The following is a 12,369-nucleotide window of genomic DNA, read 5'->3' as shown; positions in this document are numbered from 1 at the left end:
GTCACGATCTCCTTCCGTACAAAAGCATGGTAGCATGAGAGACCCCACGCACGGAGAAGGATCGCGGCACCGGCGAAGGAGTCCGGCCAGTCAGTCCGGCTCTGCAATGAGCCCGCCGGCAAGAAGAGAGAGGCCCGTCCACCGGGCAGAGAAGAGAGACGACCCGATGTTACTAAGGATCCAGCAGATCGACCACCGGATTGAAGAGCTCGCCAGAGAGCAGGGCCGGCCTGCCTCCCGGATCTTCACACGCACTCCCCCATTTTCGGACAGAGTGCTCAGCGCGGCAGCCCCCGCGGGCTGGAAGATGCCGCAGATTTCGCAGTATGACGGGACCACTGACCCCGTGGACCACTTGGAGACTTTCAGGACTACAATGCTCCTTCACGGGGCGTCGGATGGATTCCTTTGCAGGGCATTCCCCACCACATTGACTGGAGCCGCGAGGGACTGGTACTCGCGGCTCAAACCTAGGTCCGTGGACAATTTCGATGACTTTGGGGACGACCTGGCCCGCCACTTTCTGAGCAGCAGAAGACCCAGGAAGACGACGGCTTCGCTGATGGCCCTCAGGCAGGGAGATGATGAGGCCTTGAAAGTGTTCGTTGGTCGCTTTAATAGGGAAGCCCTTCAGGTTCCCAACCTGGATCCCTTCGCGGCCACGAATGCCCTTCTGGCCGGCGCCCGATCAACTGACTTCAGACGAGCAGTGGCCCGGGGCAATCCGCAGTCCCTCGCAGACCTGATGGCCGGGGCGGAGGAGTACATCTCGGTGGAGGAAACTCTCGCCGCCCTGGACTCTGCTAGCAAGAGAAGGCCTGAGGAGAAGAACCCTACCAAGCAGCGTAGGGATGATAAACCTCAGAAGAAGGAGAGAAGCCCTTCCCGAAAGGGGAGAAGCCCCCACCCGAGAGAGCATTACACGCGGCTGACCGCGTCCAGAGCACAGATCCTGGCAGCCATTCGGGAAGAGGATTTCATCCGGTGGCCGGAGAGGCAAACCTCGACGGGGAAAAGAAACATGTCCCAGTACTGCAGGTTCCACAAGGACCACGGCCATGACACCAACGCGTGCCTTCATTTGAAGGAGGAGATCGAGCAGCTAATCAGCAGAGGGTACCTCAGAAGGTACTTAAAAAATAATGACAACAGAAGAGAGCGCAAGGACAAGCCGAGGAACAGAGGCAGAAGCCCCCGGGGCACTCAACCTCTGGATGACCGCATCCAAGCTCCTGCCCCGGCCAGCCCCCCTCCTCAGGTACCTCAACCTCAACCTCATGGTGTTATTGGTACCATTCAGGAGGGCCGACCGCAGGAGGAACCTCTTCATCAGCCCGCAGGACTTATGCCCAGCAGGTCAACGCCGTCCATACCTGCAGCAAGAAGGCCAGGCTAGAGAACGAGATATCCTTTTCAGATGCAGATCTCGACGGCCTGATCCTCCCGCATGATGATGCCCTGGTCATCACCATGCTGGTGGCGAACTGGGAAATGAAGAAGATCTTGGTCGACAACGGGAGCTCCTCAGACATCCTCTATTATCACGCCTTTGAGCAGATGCTGATCGGAACTGACCGTCTGAAGCCGGCCAACTCTGATCTGTTCGGGTTCTCCGGAGAAGTTGTCAAAGTTGAAGGACAGATCGAGCTTCCAGTTCTTATCGGGGAGCCGCCCTGCCAGTCCTTCGCCATGGTGAACTTCTTGGTGGTAAGGGCTAAGTCGGCCTACAATGCTATCCTGGGACGCCCCGGCCAGAATCTCCTCCAAGCTGTTCCCTCCGCCTATCATCAGAAGATGAAGTTCACTACACCAGGAGGTGTAGGGGTTCTCAGAGGGGATCAGCCCCAGTCGAGGCGGTGCTATGTAGCGGCACTGAAAGGGAAGAATGCGTCCCTTTGTACAGCGATGACTACCTGAGGGTTGTCCAGATCGGCTCTGCCCTGTCAGAGGCCGCGCAGCAGGATCTTGCTCAGTTCCGCAGAGCCAATGCTTGAAGGCCTGTAAAGAATCTCTGTAATTAAATTTCAAAGAGAAACAAAGTGGAGTTGTCACTAAACAATGTCCCTCATTTTTGAGTCACTAATATATGCCAGCTCCTCCAATAAAAGACTCTAAGTGTTTGCAGACTTAGCTCTCAGACTAAGTGTTTGCAGACTTAGAGAGCGGCAGTGGTGCACTCCGGCGCGTCCAATTTGGTTTGGAGATCAGTTCCAACCATGGACCCGCCCTAGTGGAAAACCACCTCGAAGACCTGCCCGGCCTGGCCATCCAGCCCCTAAGCCGGACAGGATATGACGCAATCGCTAGACACCTAAAAGACTCTAAGTGTTTGCAGACTTAGCTCTCAGCCTAAGTGTTTGCAGACTTAGAGAACGGCAGTGGTGCACTCCGGCGCGTCCAATTTGGTGTGGAGATCAATTCCAACTATGGACCCGCCCTAGTGGAAAACCACCTAAAAGACCTGCCCGGCCTGGCCGTCCAGCGCCTTAGCCGGACAGGATATGGCGCAATCGCTAGACGCCAAAAGACCTGCCCGACCTGGCCGTCCAGCGCCTTAGCCGGACAGGATATGGCGCAATCGCTAAACGCCAAAAGACCTGCCCGGCCTGGCCGTCCACAGCCTTAGCCGGACAGGATATGGCGCAATCGATATACGCCAAAAGACTCTAAGTGTTTGCAGACTTAGCTCTCAGCCTAAGTGTTTGAAGACTTAGAGAGCGGCAGTGGTGCACTCCGGCGCGTCCAATTTGGTGTGGAGAGCAGTTCCAACCATGGACCCGCCCTAGTGGAAAACCACCTAAAAGACCTGCCCGGCCTGGCCGTCCACAGCCTTAGCCGGACAGGATATGGCGCAATCGCTAGACGCCAAAAGACCTGCCCGGCCTGGTCGTCCAGCGCCTTAGTCGGACAGAATATGGCACAATCGCTAGACGCCAAAAGACTCTAAGTGTTTGCAGACTTAGCTCTCAGCCTAAGTGTTTGCAGACTTAGAGAGCGGCAGTGGTGCACTCTGGCGCGTCCAATTTGGTGTGGAGATCGGTTCCAACCATGGACCCTCCTTAGTGGAAAACCACCTCAAAGACTCTAAGTGTTTGCAGACTTAGAGGGCAAGAGTGGTTCACTCCGACTCGTCTTAATCGGCTTACAGACCAGTTCGGCCAATTACATCCGGACAACCACTCCAGCTCGGCAGAAAGACAAGGAAGCAGTACAGAAGTCATAAGTACAAAAAGCAAGGCAGCCGTACAGACAGTTGGACAAAATCGAATTTCTATTCATATTACAAAAGTGCTCTTTTCGCCGAGCTGGCTTACAAAGAATGAGCCTCATGGGCCGTTACAAAAATACACAACCAAAATTAAAGATAGGAGCAAGAGGGCTGCCACTCAGGCCTCCTCGTCGACCACCTCTTCGGTGACTGCGCCTGAAGTAGGGGCTGCAACTTGGCCGGCCTCAGTGGTTGGGGCGGTGACCTCGGAAGCCAGAACGACTTCCTGTTCCACCTCGATGGGTTGGGAGGAGTCCGGTTCGTCTTCCTCCTCCGGAGGTGCATACGGGACGGCCAGTCCGTCCAGGGAAATGTCGGGGTAAGTCTTCTTCACCTGTTCGGAGCAGAAGAGGAACCCCGCCTTATAGGCCTGGAGGCCCAGGTTGAAGAACTGTGTGTCCTTCCTCTTCTCAGTTTCTTTCACGGCCTCCCTCACTGCCGCTTTCACGGCCGCCTTGATAGCCGCCTTCTCCCTCTGACCGGCTCTCTCCTGCGCATTTAGGAGATCCTGCACGGCCTGGTTTTTGACCCTCTGCAGCTCGTCCTTCCAGCTGTTGCATTCGGCCTCTTTGATCTTGACAGCTTCGGTAAGCCCGTCCTTGTCCTTTTGGAGCTGGCTCTTCTCGGACTCTATCTGTGTGAGCGTCTCGGAGAAGAGATAACGCTTCTTGGCCATGTCCCTTGAGTAGACCTGGAGTTGATAGAGGGCGGAGGTGATTGCCTCTTCGCAGGTCTCCGGCGCCTCTTTCTCGACGTCCCGCCGGTCGCGTGGGAGGACGCCCTGGTACATCAATTCCGTGGCCACCCGGCTATCCCCCAGGCCGGTGTCCGTTTTCTGCACCGCCCAGTTTGGGCGGAAGACGTTGTCGCCTCTCGCCGCCGTGGCGGCAGGGATGCCCAGGACCGGCCCGCTGTGTTGGGGCTCTGTCACCCCTGCAGATCCGGAGCTCTGTCCGGCGAAATTTGCCCGGCTCGACTTAACGGAAAGCTTATGCGTCGCCCGGCTGCTTTTAAGTGGCTCGGCCAGTGCGGCCATTGCCGGAGTTGACTCCGGAACCTTTCTTTTCTTGCCCTTGGTTTGGGGCTGCTCCTGCGTTGGGGACGCTTGGGAGGTCTGCCTGATCTTGTCCAGCATGGACATCTGCTTCACCATTTCTAGACGCGAGAACAGAACACAGTTAGAACTATAAAAAAGAAAAAGAAAGGAACAGTTCAAAAAATAAAAGCTGGCCCTAAAGAGTCTACGTACGTGCCGGCCTCGCACGACTGATCCCGAGCGCTACCAGGACGGCCTCCTCGGAGAACTCCGAGCAGTTTATTTGACCGCGCTTCAGCTCTTCTTTGATCAAAGCGAAGGTCATGTAGTCGTAACCCTTAAGGGCTGGCTTCTGACTAAGGTTCTGGGTGTCCGGCGTTCTCCATTCCAACGAGAACGGCCAATGGGAGCCCGGCTCGGTGTCCCTAGCGTAGAAAAACCTGTTCTTCCATGTGTGAATGGAAGTAGGTATGCCAGTGATCATTTTCACTTCGGCCCGTTGGCTGATATAGATCCAGCCGCCCTCCTTGTGCCTCTTCAGGTGCGCACACATCCTGAAGACGGGTATGGTGGGGTTCCTACGGAGACGAACTCCCAAAAAATAAAGGAAGCCGACCAGCGTCCTCCAAGAGTTCGGCACGACCTGTGTAACCGCCAGCCCGTAGTACCTTAGCACATCGACAAAAAACGGATGTAAGGGAAGCCTGAGCCCGGCCCGGAAGGCTTCTTCGTATAGGCAGAGATCTGCACTATCGTTGCTAGCCCGGTCCCCTTCGACGGCCGCCCTCAAAGTATACCGATCAGGGATACAGTATTTGTCCCTGACGGCCTGAAGTTTGTCCGGCCCCAGACGGTTCACCTCGCGCAGGGCCCCGATGTTGTACTGCGGATTGGCCTCCATCCATGCCTCCGCTATCACCTCGACGGGCGCGCGCGGCAAGCGAGGAATTACCGCCTCAATGTCTTCTTCGTCGCCACTGGTTTCTACCCGGTGCGGTCCGTCCCCACGGACTGGGATTGTGTCTAAGTCCACAATCACTTCCTCCCCGCTCTCCTCGTCTACAATTATTATCTCTTCGTCCTCAACACCGGCCTCCGTAGGAGAGGCCGGTCTCGTCCTCTCCGACGCCCCGGACCCCGTACTACTGATCGAACCGGACTCCTTTGAGCCAGAGTCCGACTCCGAACTAGTGCTAGACATTAAAAGGGAAGACAAGAAAAGCTAAAAGAAATTACCGAACTGAAGTGTTGAACGAAGATCTCCGGGCTCACTGATCCGAAGCGGGCAGAAATTTGACTAGCCGAGCAGCAGAGGAGGAGAGAAGAATGTGAAAAGTGAAAAATGAGGAGTAAAAACTCCGGTATATATAGGCTGGGAAGAGCGGGAAAAATCCCGCCCTTTTCCCACCAGCCGGAGTGCGCCACGTCACCTACCGCATTAAATGCGAGGCACAAGTTCCAAAGTGATTAGGCGGCAAAAGACCTGCCCGGCCTAGCCGTCCAGCGCCTAAGCCGGACAGGATATGACGCAATCGCTAGACGCCAAAAGACCTGCCCGGCCTGGCCGTCCAGCGCCTAAGCCGGACAGGATATAGCGCAATCGCTAGGCGACAAAAGACCTGCCCGGCCTGGCCGTCCAGCGCCTTAGCCGGACAGGATATGGCGCAATCGCTAGGCGACAAAAGACCTGCTCGGCCTGGCCGTCCAGCGCCTAAGCCGGACAGGATATGGCGCAATCGCTAGGCGACAAAAGACCTGCCCGGCCTGGCCGTCCAGCGCCTTAGCCGGACAGGATATGGCGCAATCGCTAGGCGACAAAAGACCTGCCCGGCCTGGCCGTCCAGCGCCTTAGCCGGACAGGATATGGCGCAATCGCTAGGCGACAAAAGACCTGCCCGGCCTGGCCGTCCAGCGTCTTAGCCGGACAGGATATGGCGCAATCGCTAGGCGACAAAAGACCTGCCCGGCCTGGCCGTCCAGCGCCTAAGCCGGACAGGATATGGCGCAATCGCTAGACGCCAAAAGACCTGCCCGGCCCGGCCACCCAGCGCCTAAGCCGGACAGGATATCTGCCCGGCCATGACGCCTAGTAGGTTTGGCCGGCCAGACTTCTGGTCCAAATTTTGACCGGACTGGATCGCCAAGAGGCTCCTGTCCGGCCGTGCTCCTTCAGGCCAACCTTCAAGGCCGGACCAGGCCGCCCGGAGGCCCCTGTCCGGCCGCGGTTTTTTCTGGCCCCGTCCGAGGCCGGCCTCAGCTGCCCAGAGGCCTTAAGGCCGGCCGGATGCTGTTTTAACCCTCTTTTTGCTTCCCCTAGCCGCTGTCACGACTCGGAGAACCAGGGGGCAACTGATGGGGTCCAAAATCTTCAACCAATCGGCTGTTGACACGTGGCCCTCACAGGGACCACTGCAAAGCCAACACATGTCCCTCCTACGTATGACACCTAGACCAATCGGGGACTTCCACCTGCCCCTCCTAGGTATGAGATCTGGTCCATACAGGGGCTACCACCTGTCCTGGACAGGTGGCTCAGAACCACTATAAATAGCCTTCACTTGTGCTAAGGTGAGGGATCTGAGATCAAAACTCTAAGCTTTTTGCTCTGACATTGCTCTGCACTCCTGCTCATACTGACTTGAGTGTCGAAGCGCCCGTCCGGAGCACCACTCCGGTTGGTCTTCTGACCCTTTGCATCCTTGTCTGTGCTTGTGCAGCGCAGGACTCCACTAGCCCTTCAGTTGTGGCTTGTCAGATCAGCCCTTCCGGCCCTACCATAACCTGTTACCAATTTTAGACCTAACAGGTATTTATGCATGTAATGGTCTAAAACAAGGAATTTCTGAAATAGCAGGCCATTCTCTGACCTTAAGAGACCTTGTGATTGCCAATTGTTCTCAAGTGGATTGCATTATAGACAACGGAGACGTAGGACACAATATTGAGTGGATGAGACTTTCTAATTTACCAAATCTGAAGGAGTTAAGCGTGAAACATGGAAGCCTAAGTCTTCGACAATTGAAAACATTGGATATTGGTTCCTGTGAACAACTGAGTGGTACTCTCTTCTCCTCTAATCTGGAACATCATCTGGATAATTTGGAGTATCTTATCATCTGTGGTTGTGATAAAATTGAGGAAATTATTGAAGAGGGGGATAACATGCTAGTTCTCAACAATGCACTCCCAAGTTTACGCTTCCTACACCTTGAGCGATTAAAGGGATTTAGGAGCATTTGTAGTACGAGAGTGTCTTTCACTTCCTTGGAATATATGCGGATAGACAGATGTACAAAATTGAAGAAGCTCCCTTCCTGATCCTAGCATTCGAAAATTTATCGCGGAAAGAGAATGGTTTGAAGAATTAGATTGGGAAGATGGCCAGAATACCAAGTCCCTCTTCACCAATGCTTTCAAAGAGCTCTAGATCGATGGTGGACCTATCCCTTGATTGACTTTAGAAAGGTGCACAGCTCTTTCATTTTGTATGTTCCATTTTTTTTTTCCTTTTTTTTTAATGGCTCCTTTTGTTTTCTTCTATATTAGTACTTGTAAAAAAACTCGTGCTACGTTGTGATACAAGGGGAGAAAATAAATTTAGTTGGGTATTTTTCCATGAGACAAAAAAACTGAGATGTGTTTTGTAATGCCCGGCCCATTGTGAATTTTTTTTTAAATAGGTGTCCTTGTCAATTGAACTTATGGTTCTTTTTTTCTAGTGAGTATCATTATCAAAATTTATCTTATAAATAACTGCTTGGAATGGGTGTCGTTACTAACATTTGACTTACGATTAATTGCTCGGAATGGGTGTCATTACCAAAGTCGAGTTTAGGATTAATTGCTTGGAATGGGTGCCTTTGCCAAAACCCATGCTTTTAGAATAGGGCAGTTTCAAAAGTGTTATTTTGAGGAAAGTGTTGGTGAGCTTAAGCTCACCAAACTTATGGGGAGCTTAAGCGCCCCAATCACATGGGTCCCACATTTTCTGTGGTGATCCAAACCATTCATTTGCAAGGCCCTATCATAGATAGGGTGTGTATCAAAAATCAGCTCCATAGGATCATCCTAACCTCTCCATTTGTGGAGGACAAAAATGGGCAGATTTGTGGACAAATAATGTATGTCCATTTTTACCTCCCCAAATGGATGGGTTAGGATGATCCTATGGAGCTGATTTTTGGTACACATCCCATCTATGTAAGGGCCTTTCAAATGAATGCTTTGGATCATCCTAACAAAGTAGGAACCAATGTGATTGGGCGCTTAAGCTCACCATAAGTTTGGTGAGCTTAAAGCTCACCAACACTTTCCTCATATATATATATATCTACTACAATATAGCTAGAGAAAAAATGAAATTCTTTTCTTTTTCTCTGAGATTTACACATCAGCATTACTCTTTTACCATTAACCCCTTTCCTGATATCTAACATCTATCTCTATGAGAAATTATTTGAGGGTAAAATCGTAATCTACATAAGAAACCGACCCAGGGCACCAGTCTATGACAATTACGAAAAAAAACTACCAAGAAGAGGTAAAGACATATGACAATGACGAAAGAACTACTTTATATTACGCATGCAGGACGCTTGCAAAATATTGACGGATTCCGGGCACCTAAAGAGGAACAACGATTATGGAAATCTCTATCGATTGGAGGACTAGGATTAACCTATATCGATTGGAGGGCTCGGATCAACCTATGGAAATGATTTTACCAGCACAACCGATTGATGTTGTGTTCCATCACATTGACAGTTTGGATCAACATATAACCCGCTATAGATCGGAGGGTTCGGATCAACCTATGAAAATTATTTTTGGGGCACAACCTATGTAGGCAGTGGCCCATCTAATGGACGGTTTAGATCATCCTATGGTACGGGCCATACCGTACATTTTAATAAAGTGAGGAGTGCGATCATCAAAATACGGGGAGTAATGCCATTATAAAATATGATAGTGAGGACATTAGCACTATATATAATTTGAAACCATCGTTGTTACTTGGATGTTCCCACGCGGGTCGGGTTCAACCCGAACCTGACAGGTTCAACCTGAATTTGGGTTGGGTCAGGTTAAGCTTTTTCGCAATCGGGTTGGGTTGGGTTGGAAAAAATCAACCCGAATTGGAAATCGGGTCGGGTCGGATTGGGCTGTCAGGCAACCCGACCCGACCCGAAACCAGAATTTGGGTTCCATCTGAAGAAGTTCTGTATATGTGTTTTTCTTTTTCAACACTGAAATAGTCTCCACAGTCCACAATGGACAGTTTGGGTAATCCTATGGTGTGGGCCATACCGTACTTTAATAAAGTGAGGAGTGTGATCATCAAAATATAGTAGTGCCGATAACATTTCCCTTCGTTAATTCTTACTCCCTGTTTGGTTTGGATTTTGAGAACCGATTGTGAGTTAAAAACTGATTATTGCTAACCCACTATTGGTTCTCAAAATCCAAAACAACCCGGCTTGAGTTGAGGTGGTCAACAATTGGTACCATATCAAATCGGGTCAACCCAACCCAACCCAACCCGAATTGGAAATCAGATTGGGTCGGGTTGAGGAAATTGCAAATCGGGTTAGGTCAGGTCGAACCCAGTCGGGTTGGAAATCGGGAACTACTTTTCCTTATTCACAATGTGCGGGTCAAATTACGGAAAGTTTGATATTACGAATGCAGGACACCTATAAAAATATTGACGAATTCTGGGCACCTTAAGAGGAACAACAATTATCGAAACCTTTATAGATTGGAGGGCTAGGATCAGCCTATGGAAATTATTTTACGGGCACAACCTATTTATGTTGTGTTCCATCACATGGACGGTTTAGATCAACCTATGATGTGGTCTGTACAATTCTTTGTCGGCCCGTGCATCGCACGGGGTTTTTTGCGAGTATATATATATAGCGGGGGAAAAATAGAAGAGAATCTTTTGAGTTTTTTGAAAATTCTATGAGAATTACACATCACTTTTTTTTTTACTTCTTTTAACAAAGGCACCCATTCAACCCACATATTTTCAATCCTACCCCCTCCTTTATGCTTATTAACGAAGGCACCCATTAAAGTCAGATAATTTCAATCTTACCCCCCTCCTTTATGTTTTTTTAATAAAAAATCTATAGGGTGATCTTAACCATTTGATTTAAGAGGAATTATGGAAACCTCTATAGATTGGAGGGCTAGGATCAGCCTATGGAAATGATTTTTGGGGCACAACCTATTTATGTTGTGTTCCATCACATGGACGGTTTGGATCAACCTACGATGTGGTCCGTACAGTTCTTTGTCGGCCCGTGCATCGCACAGGGTTTTTTACTAGTATATATATAGTATGAGAAAACATTTCCTACACACTTGTGTAGGTAAGTTACCTACACACTAGCTTAAAATACAGTGGGGGCCCACATTGTTTGGGTGATCCAAACCATTCATTTGAATGGTCCTCACAGAGAAAGGGTGTCCACAAAAAATCAGATCCATAGGATCATCCCAACCCTTCGATTTGTGGAGGTAAAATGGACATGTATAAACCTTCACAAATTAGTCCATTTTTTGCCTCCATAGTTTGAATGGTTGGGATGATCCTATGGATCTGATTTTTTGTGGATGCCCTATCTATGTGAGGACCATTCAAATGAATGGTTTGGATCACCCAAACAATGTGGGCGGGCCCCCACTGTATTTTAAGCTAGTGTGTAGGTAACTTACCTACACAAGTGTGTAGGAAATGTTTTCTCATATAGTATATATACATACTAGTATATATACTTTATATACTATATATAGTATATATACACTAGGCTGATCCTAGCCCTCCAATCTATAGAGGTTTCCATAATATGTTGTTCCTCTTAAATCGGATGGTTAAGATCACCCTATAGATTTTTTATTAAACAAGCATAAAGGAGGGGTTAGGATTGAAATTATTTGGCTTTAATGGGTGCCTTTCTTAAAAAGCATAAAGAAGGGGCAGGATTGAAAATATGTGTGTTGAATGGGTGCCTTTGTTAAAAAAAAGTCAAAAAGAGTGATGTGTAATTCTATAAAAAATTCTCTTATTTTCTCTTCTACTATATAGATACTAGTAAAAAACCCGTGCGATGCACGGGCCGACAAAGAACTGTACGGACCACGTCATAGGTTGATCCAAACCGTCCATGTGATGGAACACAACATAAATAGGTTGTGCTCCAAAAATCATTTCCATAGGCTGATCCTAGCCCTCCAATCTATAAATGTTTCCATAATTCCTCTTATCTTAAATCGGATGGTTAATATCACCCTATAGATTTTTTTTATTAAAAAACCATAAAGGAGGGGGGTAAGATTGAAATTATAGGGCTTTAATGGGTGCCTTTGTTAAAAGCATAAAGGAGGGAGTAGGATTGAAATTATATGATTTAATGGGTGCCTTTGTTAAAAGCATAAAGGAGGGGGTGTAGGATTGAAATTATATGAGTTGAATGGGTGCATTTGTTCAAAAAAGTCAAAAAATGTGACGTGTAATTCTCACGTAATTTTCAAAAAAATCGAAAAAACTCTCCTCTTTTCATCCCAGCTTATTGTAGTAGATAGATATCTATCTACTATTATATAGCTAGAGAAAAAAGGAATTTCTTTTCTTTTTATGTGAGATTTACACATCACCATTACTATTTTACCATTAACCCCATAGGTGATATCTAATAGAGAAATTATTTGAGGGTAAAATCGTAATCTAAAAGGAATTTCTTTTCATTTTATGTGAGATTTACACATCACCATTACTCTTTTCCCATTAACCCCATTGCTGATATCTAACAGAGAAATTATTTGAGGGTAAAATCGTAATCTACTTACAAAAAGTACCGACCAGGGTACCTGTCTATTACAATTACGAAAAAAACTACCAAGAAGATGTAAAGACATATGACAATGACGAAAAAAACTACTTTATATTACTCATGTAGGACACTTGCAAAATATTGACGGATTCCGGGCACCTGAAGAGGAACAACAATTATGGAAACCTCTATCGACTGGAGGGCTAGGATCAGCCTATATCGATTGG

Source organism: Tasmannia lanceolata, unplaced genomic scaffold (assembly GCF_043159265.1).
Source record: "Tasmannia lanceolata isolate RefF3 unplaced genomic scaffold, GAP_Taslan_0.1 ptg000023l, whole genome shotgun sequence".
Taxonomy (NCBI): Eukaryota; Viridiplantae; Streptophyta; class Magnoliopsida; order Canellales; family Winteraceae; genus Tasmannia; species Tasmannia lanceolata.
The sequence above is the reverse complement of the archived record's forward strand: the minus strand, read 5'-3'. Positions refer to the sequence as shown.